The 19,047-nt window shown below is 47.8% G+C and overlaps 1 protein-coding gene and 1 long non-coding RNA gene across 4 annotated transcripts in view; both read right to left on the bottom strand.

Moving 5' to 3' along the window:
- Positions 1 to 6,938, bottom strand: part of LOC310668043 — a 94,650-nt gene extending 87,712 nt beyond the window's left edge. The window contains exon 1 of the long non-coding RNA XR_014506573.1: positions 6,876 to 6,938. This is a non-coding gene — a long non-coding RNA (uncharacterized lncRNA). The remainder of the gene's footprint in view (positions 1 to 6,875) is intronic.
- MOB3B (MOB kinase activator 3B) overlaps positions 1 to 10,016 on the bottom strand; it is a 97,728-nt gene extending 87,712 nt beyond the window's left edge. The window contains exon 1 of one of the 3 annotated variants that reach the window (XM_083420751.1): positions 9,506 to 10,016. The gene's annotated coding sequence lies outside the window, so the exon portion shown is untranslated. Of the gene's footprint in view, positions 1 to 7,490; positions 8,051 to 9,166; positions 9,263 to 9,505 lie in introns of those variants that run through there. The other 2 variants (XM_083420753.1, XM_083420752.1) reach the window with 2 other exon arrangements.
- Between the last annotated feature and the right edge of the window lie 9,031 nt (positions 10,017 to 19,047).

The following is a 19,047-nucleotide window of genomic DNA, read 5'->3' as shown; positions in this document are numbered from 1 at the left end:
TTTTTTATTGTTTTTTCTTTTTTTCTTTTTGTAACTGTTAAATTTCTAATAAATATTATTATATATAAAAAAAATAGAATTGAGATAGACTTGTAACCATTCAAGCAACAAACATACTAAGCTGCCATGTGCAAAACAAAGACTGGAGATACTGTAAACATGGAATGGATAAATGTACAGTGGTATCTTGGGTTAAGTACTTAATTCGTTCCGGAGGTCCGTTCTTAACCTGAAACTGTTCTTAACCTGAAGCACAACTTTAGCTAATGGGGCCTCCCGCTGCCGCCGCACTGCCGGAGCACGATTTCTGTTCTCATCCTGAAGCAAAGTTCTTAACCCAAGGTAATATTTCTGGGTTAGCGGAGTTAGTAACCTGAAGCGTTTGTAACCTGAAGCGTATGTAACCCAAGGTACCACTGTACAACTGTATCTTAACAAGTTACATGTGCAATCAATAAATGTTATACAGACTGGATAAATGAGCCATTCAGCAAGTAGCGTAAGTCCAATCACGGAACGGCAACCCCGTGTCGCCACAATGGCAAGGGTAGCACACTGGAGAATATGAAAAAGTTTCTCAAAGCTGTTTTTCAAAGATTGAACTGGATGTGATGTTCTTCAATGGGTCTTGAGTTGGAAACACAAAGCCGTGTACATGGATCAATCACAGAAAGGCAAATCAAAGCCACCACCCTGGTGAGAATAACGCAAGTAGGCAAAAGGAGACCTGTTGTCTGGATATATTACAGGTTTCGCTACACGCTTGTTAAGATACAGTTGGACATTTATCCACTCCATGTTTACAGTATCTCCAGGCTTTGTTTTGCTCATGGCACCTTAGTATGTTTGTTGCTTGAAAGGTTACAAGTCTATCTCTATTCTAGCTATTATTCTAGTAAATTTGATTTTATACCTATAAGCCAGTTTGTGGTGTCGTTGTTTTGTTGCATTATTATTACTGTCACCACATTTGATACTTTGTGTATATACTTTGCAGAGTTGGAGTGGAGGACCAGTATCATCTAGCTCATGTGTAGGCAAACTAAGGCCCGGGGGCCGGATCCAGCCCAATCAATCGCCTTCTCAATCCGGCCCACCGACGGTCCAGGAATCAGCTTGTTTTTACATGAGTAGAATGTGTGCTTTTATTTAAAATGCATCTCTGGGTTATTTGTGGGGCATAAGAATTCGTTCATTTTTTAAAAAAAATTCAAAATATAGTCCGGCACCCCAACAAGGTCTGAGGGACAGTGGATCAGCCCCACACTGAAAAAGTTTGCTGATCCCTGATCTAGTTCAGGGGTCAGCAACCTTTTACAGCCATGGGCCAGTCCACCATCTCTTGGACCATGTGGTGGGCCGGACTATATTTTGGGGGGGGGAATTGAAAATGGGCCGGACTATATTTTTTTGGGGGGGAAATGAATTTCTATGCCCCTCAAATAAGCCAGAGATGCATTTTAAATAAAAGCACACATTCTACTCATGTAAAAACTCCAGGCAGGCCCCACAAATAACCCAGAGATGCATTTTAAATAAAAGGACATATTCTACTCATGTAAAAACATGCTGATTCCTGGACCGTCCGCAGGCCGGATTTAGAAGGCAATTGGGCCGGATCCGGCCCCTGGGCCTTAGGTTGCCTACCCCTGTTCTAGTTCAACCCCCTTCAATGCAGGAATCTTTTGCCCATTGCGGGTCTCCAACCATCAAATGGAAGTTGCTTCCTCGCATGTGAACAGGGGGTCGTCACAAACAAATCTGCCTCTTTTTCCTAAGCAGGCTTAATTCTGCTCTGCAAAAGGCATGCCGGTTGCAAGAGCAAAGGTTTAACGATTAAGCTCCTTGGTTATACTAAAGGCTGTATTTAGTTGCTAACCATTATGCGAAAGCAATCAGTTGGCATGCGTGCTTATCCAGCAAATATAGGAATTGCAAAATGGGAAACCTGAGTAAGGCTAAAGTCTAAATCATGTCTTTTCCCTTGAGATCTTTCAAATCACGTTTTTAAAAATCAACGATTCAAAAATCTTAGAGTATTAGTTTTGTATCTGCAATATTCTTGGCATTTTTAAAAGCATCGTTTAAAAATAGATACAGTCATACCTCGGGTTACAGCCGCTTCAGGTTGCGTTTTTTCGGGTTGTGGACAGCCAAAACCCAAAAGTACTGGAACAGGTTACTTCCGGGTTTCGATGGTCGCACATGCGCAGAAGCACCGAATCGTGACCCGCGTGTGCGCAGATGCGGGTTGCGAAAGCTGCAGGCTGCGAACGTGCATCCCGCACGGATCATGTCCACAACCCGAGCGTCCACTGTATAATGATAATATGTGATATTTATAGAGAACAATTGTTCAAAGCACTTCACGTAACTTACACCAGGGTTGCAGCATTGTACAACTGTTATGTGTGAAGACCCCCCAAGACCTCCCCAAGACAGACACAGTTGACACCAATATTAGTTCAAGGTTATTGGCGTAATTTTGGCCACAGCATTATTGATTACAGAATGTGAGTGGTTTGCTTAGGCATTGGTACGACTAGCTGCGCCTACACCTCTGGCAGGGCAGCACTGACAACTGGACACCGGCAGAAGTCAGTAAGGGTAAACATACTAGGGGAGCATTGGTCCTACCACAGATGCAACCTCACCCCAAAATGCTCCCAGGTGCTCTGGCGTGGCCCTAATCCTTGGAAGGGGATCAGACAAAAGTATGGCGAGCCCCTGGATTCCTTTAATGGAATATCCTATCGCACATTGGGAGGGGCAGGTATGACAACCTACCCTACCCTCTACATTGAACCAATGCCTAACCACCAAACATTACAAAATTATGGCGATTTGCTACGCGGCAGGCTAAACCCAAGTGGCACCAGCCAATCAGCCAAATGGGGAAATTCCTACTGGGCCCCTGTCCCAAGAACAGACGACCCACTTCCACCAGCTTAGCATTTACAGATGAACAAACAAAAAAACAGGCAGACGAGTTAGTCAACCAAATCATCCTCTGTGCCATTTGTTTATTAATTATGTGCGGACATTAAGCATTTTTATAGCATTTCTAATAAGCACAGCGCTTTAAGAATCCTTGGCTAAACTGAGTCTCACATGCAAAAATCACAATGCTGGAAAAACCGTGAAGCCAGCCACTGCCTCTATATAGCTCCATCCTTATTTCAGACATCGTGATATATCGGTGTATCGCGATGTTTAGCTGGTGATATACCACAATGTTGAAAAACTGGTATCTGCCAGGCACAATGGAATCACAATTTAGAAAGGCAGCTACAATCCACAGAACACAAGGGCTTTGTTTTGTTCCAGATTGTTCAGTAAGTCTCCTGGTGTTACAGGGATTTTCTTCCGTTTAATTCTGTAACCAGTAGACATCTAGCCAAATGCACAATTTGCCTTCAGTCTAAACTTAATACGGCTTCGCAACAACTCGTCCGATCAGTAGAACCGCACGACGTTATTTCGTATTTCGGTGGTTCGCTCCAATCAAAGAGCTTGACCCATTTTACTAAATATCTGTAATTTAAACTTGGTGAAGCAGAGAAGTATAATTTCATTCTATGCTTGCTTCATTTTTTAAAACTTATCTAAATCAGGGATTTGTTAAGTTTTGGAATGACTCACAGCTGGGTGGAGTTTTGTTGTGGGAGAGAAGATGCTGAGAAAAAAGAAGGAAAAGGCAATTTGGGCACGTTTCGATTCCAAGCGAAGAAAACAAGTTAGTAGATCCATCTCCTACGGGACACCGGGAATCACAGCGATATGTTTCGATATGCCCACCAACAGACAACATGCCAGTGAAGCAGCAGGCAGGACTGAACTCTCTGCTCATCTTCAGAGGTCTTCTTCATCAGCAGGAACGAACCACACACCTCGTCCATCTTCGCACATCGCCCTGTGAAACGGCCTTACGGACCAAATTGGACCCCCCTTGCGGGCCAAAGTTAGAGGTCACCCTCCGTGTGCTACATCCCTGGTTTATTTAACAAATTGTATGTACCATTAGGTTGAAACAGAACCTCTAAGCAGTTTAGAAGAAATAGTAAAAATACCTTTTAAAAAATGACAAAAATTAAAAACATTTTCAGATACTTAAAACCAGCAACCAAAGAGCTTAAAACACAATCAACAACTACATGTCTGGTAAAGGTAAAGGGACCCCTGACCATTAGGTCCAGTCGCGGATGACTCTGGGGTTGCGGCACTCATCTTGCTTTATTGGCCGATGGAGCCGGCATACAGCTTCCTGGTCATGTGGCCAGCATGACTAAGCCGCTTCTGGCAAACCAGAGCAGCGCACGGAAATGCCGTTCACCTTCCCCCCAGAGCTGTACCTATTTATCTACTTGCACTTTATGTGGTTTTGAACTGCTAGGTGGGCAGGAGCAGGGACCGAGCAATGGGAGCTCACCCCGTCGGGGGGATTCGAACTGCTGAACTTCTGATCGGCAAGTCCTAGGCTCTGTGGTTTAACCCACAGTGCCACCTGCGTCCCACATGTCTGGATAGGCCTGCCCAAACCAAAATGTTTTAAGGAGGTGCTCCAAAAGAGAACAGCAAAGCCATCTGCCTAATGTCAATAGGCGAGGAGTTCCTAAGTTTACGTTGTGCCACAAATACACACACACACACACACACACACACACACACCAAGCCTCATGCGCCACCAGTTCATCAAATCCAGTGGGCTACACTCTGGCCCAAACCAGCCAAATTATTTTATTATTACAGTCATACCTCTTGTTACGTTAGCTTCATGTTACGTTTTTTCAGGTTGCGTCCCACAGCGACCCGGAAGTACCGGAAAGGGTTACTTCCGGGTTTTGCCAAAATGACGTCACGCGCATGCGTAGAAGCGGCAAATTGCAACCCGCGCGTGCGCAGACACGCAGCTGTGAGTTGCGTTCCTTTCATGTTGCGAACGGGCCTCCGGAACGGATCCCGTTTGCAACCAGAGGTACCACTGTATTATTTATTAAATTTGTATGTGTAACGAACAAGGGAAGGCATTGTAACCCCCCTGCCCGCAGACCACCCATCACATCCCCTGCACGAAGGGTGGGACTGATGGATATTGGAGACAGCCACACAGTTGCCATGGAGAACACAAAGTTGTGTGATGCCCCAATGGCAGCCTCTGCATGGGATGCTGAAGTTAACCAGAGCCATCGCCCTGGGGTTCTCCCAGCAAACACCACACCAGAATATTGGATAGGCCAATGCTTTTCCTGAAGGGCTACCATGAGGATACAGTCAGGGATGCTGGGATCACATCACTTTCCCATCCACAGCCTAGCGACCAAGCGGCATCTCCCCAAGGCTGGACTCGACATCTCCCGTTCCTGCCCTCTGAAGCTACAATTTGGCACTCACCCTGCCCAGGGATCAAACCCACTCTACTGCTGAGCAAAATCCTTTTTCCATAAACTGGTTCGTTTTGGAGGTGTCATCTGAAGTTAAGTAGGGCATGTTTTAGAAACAGACTCCCACATGCAGCTAGGGTCAACAGGGAGGCAAATTTCTAACTCAAGGGTCCACGGGCACAACTGAAAGCAGGAGAAACTGCCGGCAACGCACACACGCTGCATCAAATGTGGGTGCAATGAAAGGACTCTGGGCCCACACATTCCAGCTTTATTTTATTGTCATTGATTAAATCTGCAGGCCACCTTCCATCCATAGATCTGAGGGCGTTTCAGAACACAAAAGCACAAGTTAAAAAAAACCAAAACACAAAATAGGTAATAAAAACAAGACTAAAAGCAAAAACTCCCCTCCCACAAGACATTTCATCATCCAAAGGCCTGGCTGAAGAGGAACGCTTTCGCCCGGCACTTAGAGGTGCCAGCCAAACTTCCCAGGAGAGAAAATGGCACAAACGGGGAGCCACTGCAGAAAAGGCCCTGTTCTCGTGTTGCCACCCTTCCAGACCTCTCATGGAGGAGGCACACAAAGAAGGGCCTCAGATTAGGATCGCAGGGTCTGGGACGGTTCATGTGGAGAGAGGCGGTCCTTGAGGCACTGAAGTCCTGAGCCGTTTAAGGCTTTAAGTGTCAAAACCAGCACTTTGAATTGGGCCCAGAATCTAATTGGCAGCCAGTGCAGTGGGACCAGGATCGGTGTAATGTGCTCAAACCGTCTTGCTCCGGCAAGCAACCTGGCCGCTGAATTCTGCACTAGCTGAAGCTTTGTCTTCTACATCTAATGCATTGCAGTAATCTAACCTCAAGGTTGCCAGAATGTAGACAACAGTACTTGGGCTGTCCCTGTCCAGAGAGGAGTGCAGCTGGGCCACCAACCAAAGCTGGTGGAAGGCTTGATAATGAACTGAGCAGGCAAGTGTGAGGTTCCTCTGTCCAACTCAGCTGTCAGGGCTGCATGGATCCTGTCCAAAAAGCTGTAACTGGGCTTCCTCTGCAAGATCAGTTTGATTACTGCTTTCTGAAGAAGGCTCTACTCATGCAAAGACACTGGATCAGCAGTGTTCGAAACTCAGATATATAATCTAATCACCAAATGGCACCTTAAATCCAGGTTACAGTCACCACAATGGAATGCCTAGGCACCTTTTTTTGCTGTGGATTATTATTAATATTTCCATTTCAATAACACTTTATATTTTAAAGAACAAATCTCAAAGCAGCTTACAACACCATCCAATAAAACAATCCAGAATAAAAGAAAGTCAAGCTTCAAGGAAAATAGTTCAGATCCTTCTCCAAGTGACATTTTTGATTTCCCAAGTCGCCAACCAGAGATTCCCCAGGTGGTCACCATCGGACCCACACCAGTCGCAAAACGCGCCTGGCTAATTTCTAACACAGTCCAGGATCGGTGCCAACCCAACTGTTGGTTACGAATACCAGTGGCGTAGCGTGGGGGGTGCAGGGGGGGCCAGCCGCACCGGGCGCAACATCTGGGGGGGGGGGGCGCTCGCACTCGCAGCTCTCTGCCCCTACCTGGCTCACTCACTCTAGGGGGCGCAAATTACTTGCCTTGCCCCGGGTGCTGACAACCCACGCTACACCACTGACGAATACTGAATGCGGTGGTTGAGAGGGGGTTGAAATCTCTATCCGGCCCCCGGGTTTTCGTTTCGAGGGGCGCAGAGAGAAGTGAGATTACGCAGCAGCAAACAACAACAACAACAGCATCAGCAAGTGATGTTTTCGAAAGAACTAATATGGGTTAATTAGCTTTGCATGCCTGCAATGTATATATAGCATTACGACACAGCTTGTCACATCCGCTCTGGGAGAAATTCAGACTCCTGTGTAGGCTAGTCAAAGGCCTGTAATGACCACTTGTTTTTCAATTCCACATTTTCGCAATTAAAAGCAATTGCCATCGGACACCCATGGTTACAGAGAGCTCCCCAGGTGCCCTATTTGTTTCGCCTTCGCTGGAAAAAACAAGGATGTGGCCTGCCCCACGACCTGCCCAGCAAGAACAACAACAACAAGGCAACTCACCTTCCACATTTGCCAGGCTTTAGTCGGAAACCTGTCGAGCTGGACTGCTTTTCTGACATGCAAACGGGTGCCTGGGTTCGACTCAGCCGTGGCGCTTGCAGCCTCCAGTTTACATAATAACCGTGTGTCACTTCCATTTGTAATGAGCTTTGCCCGAGAGGTGACAAACAGGTCACCAATCCCTGGGCTTCGGCTCTGGGCCTTTCCCCCCCCCCCCTCGCACCCGGAAACGAAGGGAGGGGGCTTCCATTTTGAGATTCCCGCCTTGTGGCTGCACAGAGGCGATGGGCGAAGAGCTGTTGCAAAAAGGCCTTCTTCCCCGGCCCTTTTGTCAGATTACAGAGACACCCTTGAGGGACACTCACGTTTCCGGCTTTCCCCTCCCTCCATAAATACACATCCAAACTACTTTGAAGCGGCAAACCCGGAATAACCAGTCCCCCTCGAGGCAGCAAAATCAGAGCTCCCTTAAAAGCACCAGGCAAATCCCTTAAGCAGGGAATAAACAGACAGCACACTTGGCCACTTGGGATTTCGGCTCTGCACAAATCCATATGTTTACTTTCTTCCCCTTCCTTACCAAATGTGGTTCATACATACTCCAGCTTTTCAAAACTAACCATCTTCAGGGTTTCTTTTTTTTTAATAAAAAACACAGTTGCTTCCAAAACGGGTCCTCCTTTCTGCTCCCTTCATCTCCAGATATCTGACTTTTAAACAATACGATAAACAAAAGCCCTTTGTTTCTGTGGGTGACTGGTGTGTGTGTGTTTTAAGAGAATGCTAGGAATCTTTGAATGGGGTGCAGGAAGAAAGTAAAAAAAAGGGGGCTGTTGCATCCTCTGTGTGCCTGCTGTTTAAAATGTTTTAAAAAAAGAAAAATCAGAGAAGGAAGAGAAAGGGAAACTCCCCCCCCCCCATGCAATAAAGGGAGAGGCTAAAAATCCAGATGTTTGACAGAAGACCCAGAACAGCTCCCTGACAACAAATCTCCAGCTTCCCCAGCGGAGGAGAAAGGAATCTTAACTGCAACTCGTGGAATGTGGTTGTGTCACTAAATTGCATGTGGGTTGTGTTTCTCTCCCGCCCCCCCCCGCCGCAAAAAAAGAAAAGTAAAAAGTCCAAGCAACAACCAGTTGAATGGGATTGCACAACAAAAGCCACAACAGGCGTTGCTATTTCCCCCTTGGTTCAAATATCACCAAGGGCTGGATCCCCCCCCCCCTCTGTTAACACACACATATATCGATCTGCTTCAAGTCGCAATTTTTTTCTTCCACGCGCACTTATTTTCTCCAACCTCCTTCCAGCCCAAGGCAGCGGAGCCAAAAGGGCAAGAGGCGAGCGCATGACTGCAACGAGGCAAGAAAGAACTTCATTTTTTGTGGTCGCTGTTGCTACAGGGTCTTAATTCAAACCACCGTGCAATCGCTCCGAGAAGGGGAGGAGGAAAAGGGAACAGAAGGCACGAGCTCTTGGGGGGGGGGGGGAAGAGGTCGGGAATGCCCAGCCCTTGGATCGCCGAAATTGCACCACTGGAGAGGGGCGCGTTGCTGCACGCTCTCCTCGCGAGTAAAGTTCCAAAGTCACCTCCGAGTGAAAAACATGCAGAGAGAAGATCGGGGGGTGGGGGTGGCGCCACACCGGCCACTACCGGCCACTACCCACCCACCCACCTCTCCATCCAACGCTTACTCGGGAGTAAATAAACACACACACACAGCACCGAGCAGCCGTGGAACTCGCTTCCCGGGGGGAACGAGTTGGGATCTGGCTTGCATTTCGGCTGCAAACGGAGGAACGGGGGGAGGCGCGCCAAGTTTGCGCGCACGCACACATTGTTGCACAATTCAAGATGCGCAGCTTTCTCCTCCACGCACGGCCACCCCCACCCCCCATCTCTCTCCTTCCATTCCACTTAGGATCTTAAGCGATCCCAAGCGGAGGAGGAAGGGTTGGTTGGGCGACAGCCCCCCCCCCAAAATAAAGCGATCCACGTCTCCCCGGGGGTTTACCTTGTAAGCCCGCTGGCGGCTGCCTGCGATGGTTTCTCCTGGCGCTCCCTTCTTTCTTTGCGCACCCGCAAATCCAAGGCTTTGCGGACGGGTGGAAACACAAAAAAGAAAAAGCGCACGCCGAGTCGGTTCCAAAAGAGGGGGATCTGGCCCTGGGAAGGCGGGAGGAGGGGAGGGATCTATTGCACGGGGCCAGGGGGCATAGCGCTCTCCGATCGCCGTGCCTCGGGCGGAGGAGCCGGAGAAGAGCCGCTGCTGCCGCGCCGACGTCCACCCTCGCCCGGGACTCGGGCGGCCCTGGCGGCTGAGCAGGGAAAGGGCCGAGGCGCAACCCCTGGCGGACGCGGCCGGGCGCTGCAGCCCTAGCCTCGCAAGCGCCGGGGGCGGCCCGGGGAGCGTGGCTAAAGTCCCGACCCTAAACGGAAAGCCTGGAGTGCCTTTAGAGCTCTAGAAGTGTGGGATTGGAAAGCGGGGGGGGGGGGGGCATGATGGGCGTAGCAGCTGCGCACCCCCCTCCCTAAATCAGGTGAATAAATAAAAATACAGTACTCAAAAGCAGTGCTCCCCCCCCCAAAAAAAATATGTTTAAAGGTACTCTCATTATCCTACTCATATTGAAATAATGCCTCTCGCAGTGCCGGATTTACGCATGAGCTAAAGAAACTATAGCTCAGGGCCCCACTCTCTTAGGGGGGCCCCCAAAAAATTAAAGGAAAAAGCAACGGGATGTACATTTCCAAAATATAAGATATAAAATAAAACCTACATACAGCAACAATATGATGTAAGTCGGGCACAGGCAAACTCCGGCCCTCCAGATGTTCGGGACTACAATTCCCATCATCCCTGACCACTGGTTCTGTTAGCTAGGGATCATGGGAGTTGTAGTCCTAAACATCTGGAGGGCCGGAGTTTGCCTATGCCGGATGTAAGTAACGGGCCCTGCCCAGTGGCGTAGCGTGGGTTGTCAGCACCCGGGGCAAGGCAAGTAATTTACGCCCCCTAACCCGGGGCAAGGCAAGTAATTTGCGCCCCCCCCCCCGTTGCACTGTCTCTCCCCCAGATAGTCCCTCGCTCTCTCTCCGCACCACACCGCACGCCTGGCACCCTCCCCTCCACAGTGGGCGGCGACCCAGCGGCTCGGATCGGATTCGCACAGCCAGCACTGCAGTGAGAGAGAGTGAGTGAGCCAGGTAGGGGCAGAGAGCTGTGAGTGCGAGCGCCCCCCCCCCCGATGTTGCGCCCAGTGCGGCCGCCCCCCCCTGCACCCCCCACGCTACGCCACTGGCCCTGCCTGCTAGCCTGCTCTCTAAAATATCACTTCTTAATAAAAAAGCACTGCTCAAAAGTATAAATGGACACAGGCAAACTGCACTGGAGAGATAAAAAGAAAGGAGGAAGCCCTGGAAAGGTTTTCAACAAATGCAAGGAAACTTGTTTTAGTTTAGATTTACTTTGAGATGAAAAAAATGCTTAGGTGCCAGCTCCCTGGGTTTCCAAGCACCCACAACATTCCCCATGAAGGGCCACCCACAACTTTCGACGCCAGGGCCGATTCCCCATGAAGGCGGAAATAAACAAGTTTGTGGCGGAAATAAACAAGTCCCAAGGCTGCCATCGCTTTCATTCCTGCTCCTCTGCACCGCTGTTTATTGTCACAAGGGTTGTTAAGAGATAGCAAGTGGTCCAAGGTAGGTGATCAACACCTCAGATAATAATCCCTTGTCACCTCCATTCTATGGGTTTGCATCATCAAATAATTACGGGTGGTTTACAGATAATCTGTTTACTGAACATTCTTCCCAATTTGCTCAGAGGGAAATAGCTGTGAGAAGGGATTATAATGCAGAACCACAACTAAAAGCACGGGGGCAGAGAGCTGGTTCTGGCTGCTTCCAGGAGGGCCAATTCACTACACAAGGGGCAGCCTAGAATGGTGTCCTCCACATTGTGTTGGATTACACCTCACATCTTCCGTCACCATTGGCATTGCTATCTGGGGCTGAGTCAAATACTGTTTCATCTGGAGCAGGGGTCAGCAAACTTTTTCAGCAGCAGGCTGGTCCACTGTCCCTCAGACCTTGTGGGGGGTGGACCATATTTTGGGGAGGAAAATGAACACATTCCTATGCCCCACAAATAACCCAGAGATGCATTTAAAATAAAAGGGCACGTTCTGCTCCTGTAAAAACACGCTGATTCCCGGACCGTTCGCGGGCCGGATTTAGAAGGCAATTCAGCCAGATCCCGCCCCTGGGCCTTAGCTCGCCTACCCATGATCTGGAGGATACCGCATTTGCTTATCCCTGCATTGTGCATACCCTCCGACGTTGTCATCCCCAAAACAGGGACATGCTTGGATGCAAACAGAATCCAGGATGGGCTTCTGCGATGCCAGGATGTGTATACATTATTCTGACATGAAGTCTGGTATGGGTGGCAAGCCTAGTAAATGTTATTCTAACCAGTGGTGTAGCGTGGGGGGTTCAGGGGGGGCCGGCCGCACTGGGCGGAACATCTGGGGGGGGGCGCTCACACTCACAGCTCTCTGCCCCTACCTGGCTCACTCACTCTCTCTCACTGCAGTGCTGGCTGTGCGAATCCGATCCGAGCCGCCGGGTCGCCGCCCACTGTGGAGGGGAGGGTGCCAGGCGTGCGGTGCGGTGCGGAGAGAGAGTGAGGGACTATCTGGGGGAGGGACAGTGCAGCGGGGGGGGGGGCGCAAATTACTTGCCTTGCCCCGGGTTAGGGGGCGCAAATTACTTGCCTTGCCCCGGGTGCTGACAACCCACGCTACGCCATTGATTCTAACTAAGGTTGGGTCAACACAGGCCTGTAAAAATGAGCAAGTCACTAAGGTCCCCATAGTTTTCCAGGATGTCAAGGCATAGAACAGACCCCCCAACACTTCTTCAATGAAAATAGAGACATCCTATTCAATAATAAATTATTATCATTGTTATTTATTTTCTTTATACCTCACCCATCTGACTGGGTTGCCCCAGACACTCTGGGCAGCTTCCCATGTATATAAACACATACTAAAACATTAAACATTTAAAAAACTTCCCCATACAGGGCTGCCTTCAGATGTATTCTCAAGGCTGTATAGTTACTTATCTATTTGGCTCAGGGGTCGCATAGCTCCATACCCTCCCACATTTCTCTGATGAAAATAGGGATGTCCCAAGGAAAAGCAGGACATTCCAGGATCAAATCAGAAACCGGGATGACTCCTGTAAATCCAGGACTATCCCTGGAAAATAGGGAAACTTTGGAGGGTGTGATAGAATCTGGTTCTGGAAATGGAAGCAAGCAAGACCTGGTCTTAAACAGAAGCCTGGGGTGAAGAAATTAAGTCAGTGAAGTTTTCCCCACTACCTGCCTGCAGGCTTGGAAAAACCTTCATTTGCTAAGTTTCTGGATGACAGACTGCCATTAAAGGGACAGGAACAGAGCCAGTAAAACAAACAAAAGCTAAAGGAGTTAGCTCTTGCTGACTCAGAATTTAAGCAATATTATAATGTTTGATGGCGAATGAAGGGCTGCAGCTCAGAGACAGTGTGGTACAGAACAGGATTATGCTACTATTTGTTTATGAGGGATGCAAGCTATTGCGCTTATTTTTCACTGTTTCACTATCGAAGAAGTGAACCCAGTGCTCCTACATTTCCAACAGCTGGGGCTGATGTTTGTGGTCAAAGATGTATTGAAGCAAACATCAAAGCAGTTTCTTGGAATTAGTGGAGCTACTCCATCTCGATTCAAAGCCAAAATGGGAGTGTCTCAGCATCATACATTGACCTGTGGTTCTTTTGGCCACTGACTCCAGCCACACTTCTGAAGACCAAATATTCATACGGTTAGTGGGGTTTTTTCCTAGGGGAAAAAAACAGTGCCATGAAGTTGCTTCAGTAAGTGTCACATATTTAACATTTTGGGGAAAAGGTGCCAGTACTGCATACCTCTGAATGCCTCCAGGGGGAAAAACCACTTGCCAGAACCCACCTGAGGAGTCGGAACTGAGTACCTGTGAGTTCCCCCTGAAAAATAAAGCCCTACATAAATAAAGCCCACTGTGATCCACGCAACAGTCACCTCCAAACTGGATTATTGTAACTCGCTCTACGTGGGGCTGCCCTTGAGACTGACCCAGAAACTACAGCGGGTGCAGAATGCCGTGGCAAGACTCCTTACGGGGTCTTCGCTGCAAGATCACATTCATCCGGTGGTATACCAGCTACACTGGCTCCCGGTGGAGTACAGGATCAGGTTTAAGGTGCTGGTTTTAACCTTTAAAGCCCTATATGGCCTAGGACCCTCGTACCTACGAGACCGCCTCTCCGGGTATGTCCCACAGAGGAATTTACGGTCTTCAATAAAAACATCCTGAAGGTCCCAGGCCACAGAGAGGTTAGGCCAGCCTCAACTAGAGCCAGGGCTTTTTCGGCTGTGGCTCCAATCTGGTGGAACGCTCTGTCACAAGAGACTAGGGCCCTGCGGGACTTGACATCTTTCTGCAGGGCCTGCAAGACGGAGCTGTTCTGCCAGGCCTTTGGTCGGGGTTCAGTCTGACTCCCTCTCCCCCTTCATAAGAACTTGCATGAAAGTGGCCTCCCAATTTTTCTCACAGGCCCATATAAGTTCAGCACAAACAGTTGGGCCTGGTGAGCATTTAAGGTCCCCAACCCTAATCTGCAGGTTGCCATCTGATTGGATATTATTCTGATCCTGATCTGATTTGAGGATGTATTTTAATTGATTGTCTATTTTTATGTTAATGTGTTATACATTTGATGTTAGCCGCTCCGAGCCCGGCTTCGGCTGGGGAGGGCGGGATATAAATAAAATGTATTATTATTATTATTATTATTACTACATACAGTATCCTTTGGGGTATATGCCTGTGTTACCAGTCTAAGCCATGCACTACTCTGTTAGAGTCTGGCTAGCTCTTTGTCCCCCAGAACATCAATGCCTTTCCTCCAAGATTTGGAGAGAGGAACATCTAAACCTCAAATCGCTGTGGGAAACTTAGAAAACTGGCAAACATACTGACTCAACACCACACAGACTTCCCTTCTGCCTCATACAAACCCAGTTGGAGGGGGAAGTGTCCAAACTATTTTTTAAAACATACACACACCCCTGGTGTTTTTAATAATGGTTTCATTTTTCTCTATGTGGGAGCTTTAAAAATTCAAAGCACTCAGTAATCCATAGTCCCCGCTCATAAATTTATGAGATGGTCACAACCTCCTCAGCTTGTTTGCATTACAATATATTTTCTAATGAAAACCAACTTCCCATAAGAAGGGAAAACACAACCATATATATGATTCCAGTGGGAAAATCCTTTAAACCTGAACAGGAAGGAAACTGCCTGGGCTCCAAAGGCATTTCATACCATTCTAAGACAATTGCCTCTAAAGCCAATAAGCTTTCATAGGGGTAATAAGCCGAAGAAAGGGTTATTTAAGGCATCCTGTAGATTTAGAAAGCAGGGGTATTTACCTTTTGTATACTGCAAAGGAAATCTTAAAAACAACATTGTGGAAGAATTAACGAGTGAAGCAAGCTCTGCACTCGAACAGCGGGTTGGCTGCTTTCAGTCACTTTTTAAAGGCATGCATGGGTCAAGATCTCTTAGGTATAATTCATCTTTGTTAAGCACTATGGAGTATGGCTTCTTGCCCAAGAACATAAGGCCCTTGCTGGATCAGAGGAAGGTCTGAGTGGTCTAGCATTCTTTGTAAGATTCCTTCTTCTTCGGCAATCTCTCGTAACCGAGTAAGATTGTCTTGCATGAACACAGTTTTAACAGTGAGTCCGTAAGTGACTGTGGAGGCCAATTCTGGAGCCACACATCCTTCCACAGTGGGGACACAGGTTTCCGGGTGGGAGTTGATCACGGTGTGGGTTTGCCAAGCATGCCTTCCTCTTAGCTCGTTTCTCCCTTTTTGTCCTGAGTTTGATCGTCTTCAAAGCCCATTGACACCTTCGGTAAAGGCTGTTCTCCAACTGGAGCGCTCGCAGGCCAGTGTTTCCCAGTTGTCAGTGTTTATACTACATTTTTAAAGATTTGCCTTTTGTTGACCACCAGCATTATGCTTTCCATTTTAAGTTCGGAATGGAGTACAGTGGTACCTCGGGTTACAGATGCTTCAGGTTACAGATTCCGATAACCCAGAAATAGTACCTTGGGTTAAGAACTTTGCTTCAGGATGAGAACATAAATTGTGCGGGGGCAGCGGGAGGCCCCATTAGCTAAAGTGGTACCTCAGGTTAAGAACAGTTTCAGGTTAAGAACGGACCTCCAGAACGAATTAAGTTCTTAACCGGGGGTACCACTGTAATTGCTTTGGAAGACGATAATCAGGCATCCGAGCAAGATTCCAGGGAGTTACTAACTAGCTGTTTGAAAATGGTCATTGATCTATTGCTCACTCACAATATACCTTCTGCCTGCCCTTTATTCTTCATTCCAAATCAGAAACATTAAATAATCTCAAGACTTCTTCACCCTAAGATCTAGCAGTCTAAGCCGTCCTCTTCAAATGTACTAAGCAACAAGTGCCAGCCATGAAACACATACACAAAAGATTTAAAAAGGCTGCCTCTGTGCTAAATATGGAAGCTCAAATATTTGTTTCTGAGGAAAAAATTGAAGCTTGACTGCAACATCTCCCGCCTACTGTTGAGGTTTTCAGAGACAGGCTTTGACATAAGATCCAAATCCCCATTCCCAACTTCCCCCCTAATGTAGGGTTGCCATATTTCAAAAAGTGAAAATCTGGACACAAAAGTTCTGGAGGTGTTTTCTTTGGGGGGAGGGGTTTGTTGAGGTCTGCCCTCCCCTGCTAAATCTTCTAGATGTTTTTACCAATTTTCAGGAATTCCCTCCTAGACCAGGGCTTTCTTTTATTATCGTGAGCAAATAAAGAGATTCTCCTGGAAAACACCCTTTGCTTTCTTATGTCATTGTGAGTTTTGTTTTGGTGGTGGTTGTTTTCTCAGCTGTTTCACAAAACGTCACAAGAATAATGTGGTTCAACCCCATTAGTCATTTCATAGTTATTACAGTAACACACAGCCACACTAACTTGAAGTGCAGAAAAACACTATTTCCATTTGCCCCATCCATATGAGCATACCAGAAGAGAACAGGCATTGGATAACACAGACTAGTATTCAAAGCTCGGCTGAGAGAAATTCCAGTACCCACTCTTCTGCAGAGGCAAAAAGAATGATTTTTCACTCAATGACAGAATGGTCACTTTTGTTCTGCATTCTGAACCAGGGCCCTGCCCCTCCATCACCACTGTTTCAAAACAATTAGGGCACCCATGGTTTGCTTTACAGAGAGCAGCACAAGATGGCGACAGCCGCAGTTCCCTGGACTGTGGGCCTGCTTTGTGTCAAATACCTAAAACAGCATATAAAGAATTTCCAGAAAGCTGGAACCTTAACTGAGGGATGCAGGTGGCGCTGTGGGTTAAACCACTGAGCCTCTTGGGCTTGCCGATCAGAAGGTGGCCGGTTCGAATCCCTGCGACGGGGTGAGCTCCTGTTGCTCGGGCCCAGCTCCTGCCAACTTAGCAGTTCGAAAGCACAAAGTGCAAGTAGATAAATAGGTACCGCTCCGGCGGGAAGGTAAACGGCATTTCCGTGCGCTGCTCGGGTTTGCCAGAAGCGACTTAGTCATGCTGGCCACATGACCCGGAAGCTGTACGCCGGCTCCCTTGGACAATAAAGTGAGATGAGCGCTGCAACCCGAGTCGTCCGCGACTGGACCTAATGGTCAGGGGTCCCTTTACCTAGAACCTTAACTAGCCCTTGCCTTGTAATTCCTGTGAGTACAAAGGAAGGCAGTAGGCCCACTGATTCCTAAATGTAGGAGCATGCAGATGCAGCTGCCAAAATACCACCCTTCCCTTCCTCTTAAAGTATAACACTTGCACATTCATAGATTAGCTGTCTCCAATGCCTACTCTATTCTTTTAAAACTATGTTTGTATTGTGCTTCTGCACTCTGGCCCGGAGTGGCTAGGAGGGGAAGCAGCAAGCAGAGAGAAGGAGGAAAGCCAAGAGAGGAGGACCAAGAGAGGAGGAGGGGAGGCAGGGCAGAGCCAACCCCAATGGCAGAGGAAGTCACTGGCAGAGCGCTAAAGGCAACAAAAAGCAAACTTTTCGAGTTTCTGGTTCTGGTGTCTTGCTGCTTCAGGGTTGACAATGCACCTCCTTGCCAAAGACTAGGTTCACCTCTGAAAATAAGAATCGGCCTTACAGTATTGTCTCTGTACTGGCTGGCACTGCTCTTTGGAGTTTGAAGCCGGAGTCTGTTCTCAGTCCTAGCTGGAGACAGCAGGGGCTGGAGCTGGAACCATGTGCATGGAAGCCTTTGTTTCTCTCTGGACAGCCTGCGAAAGGAAGCCAATAGGAGGACTTGAGCAAGGACGCTGCCATCTCAATCATGTCTACTCCAGAGTATGACCTACTGAGTTGAATAGGGCTTACTCCCAGCAGGACTGCAGCCTTTGGAAAATTGGGTTCAGAGGGCGTGTATGTTGCTTTATTTATTTATTTTTATTCAAAATTATAACAACACATGTTATCCAAAAACATCACCCTTGTTTCCACCCCCATTTTTCCTCCCTCCCCCCCCCCACAACCCCCCCACCCCGACTTCCCTCAGTTCCAGTCTTCGGTTTCTCTAAGAATGCTGTTTTCTGCATGTTACAAAGTTGTAGAGATCCTCAAACTATTTAGCTGATTATCATCAATAAAAAGTTTGTGAATGTTTATTCAAAACCTGCCAAGGAGTCCAGTTCGCTTTGTTGCGTCTTCAGATACTTCGTAAAGGGTTCCAATCATCCTTAAAGTCACAGTTATTCTTGTGCCGTAGCTTATGTCAGTTTTGCCAGTTCTGCATAGTCCATCAAATTTTCTTGCCATGATTCTTTAGTTGGGGTTTCTTCAGTCTTCCATCCTTGTGCTACCAGAACTCTCGCGGCCGTGTTGCTTTTAAACACCCGTCACAAAACATATATCAGAAAAGCACACAATTGTTCTCAAAATCTGGCAGCACCTCCTGCTATTTGTCAAAAATGCAAGTCTTTCTACAGCCTGTAGCGCATGGGTAGGGAACCTCAGGTTCAGGGACTGTGTGTGGCCCTCCAGGTCTCTCTAACCGGCCCTCAGCACTCTCCCCAGGCCAGAACCTTCACTGGTCATGATTTCCACCAAAAATGTTTCCACCTGGCTGGGATGCAATCTTGAACTTTGATAGTGCATTTTGAACAATGGCAACTCGTGCATTCATTGCCATGTCCCCTTTTGCCTCTAGCTTTGCCCCCCCCCTTTGGAAATGTGGCCCCCTGCTCCTGCTGCAGCATAACCCCATGGTGTGGCTACATTTTGATGCATTGGAAAGCAGCACAATGCCTGTGAAGATGCACATCATATTCCCCTTTACTGGTACATTTAAAAAGCACTGTGGCGCTGTACCAACCCACATTTTTAAGAAGCTTCAAAGTGCCATC

Source organism: Podarcis tiliguerta (assembly GCF_965153285.1).
Source record: "Podarcis tiliguerta genome assembly, chromosome: 17".
NCBI lineage: Eukaryota > Metazoa > Chordata > Lepidosauria > Squamata > Lacertidae > Podarcis > Podarcis tiliguerta.
The sequence above is the reverse complement of the archived record's forward strand: the minus strand, read 5'-3'. Positions and strand labels throughout refer to the sequence as shown.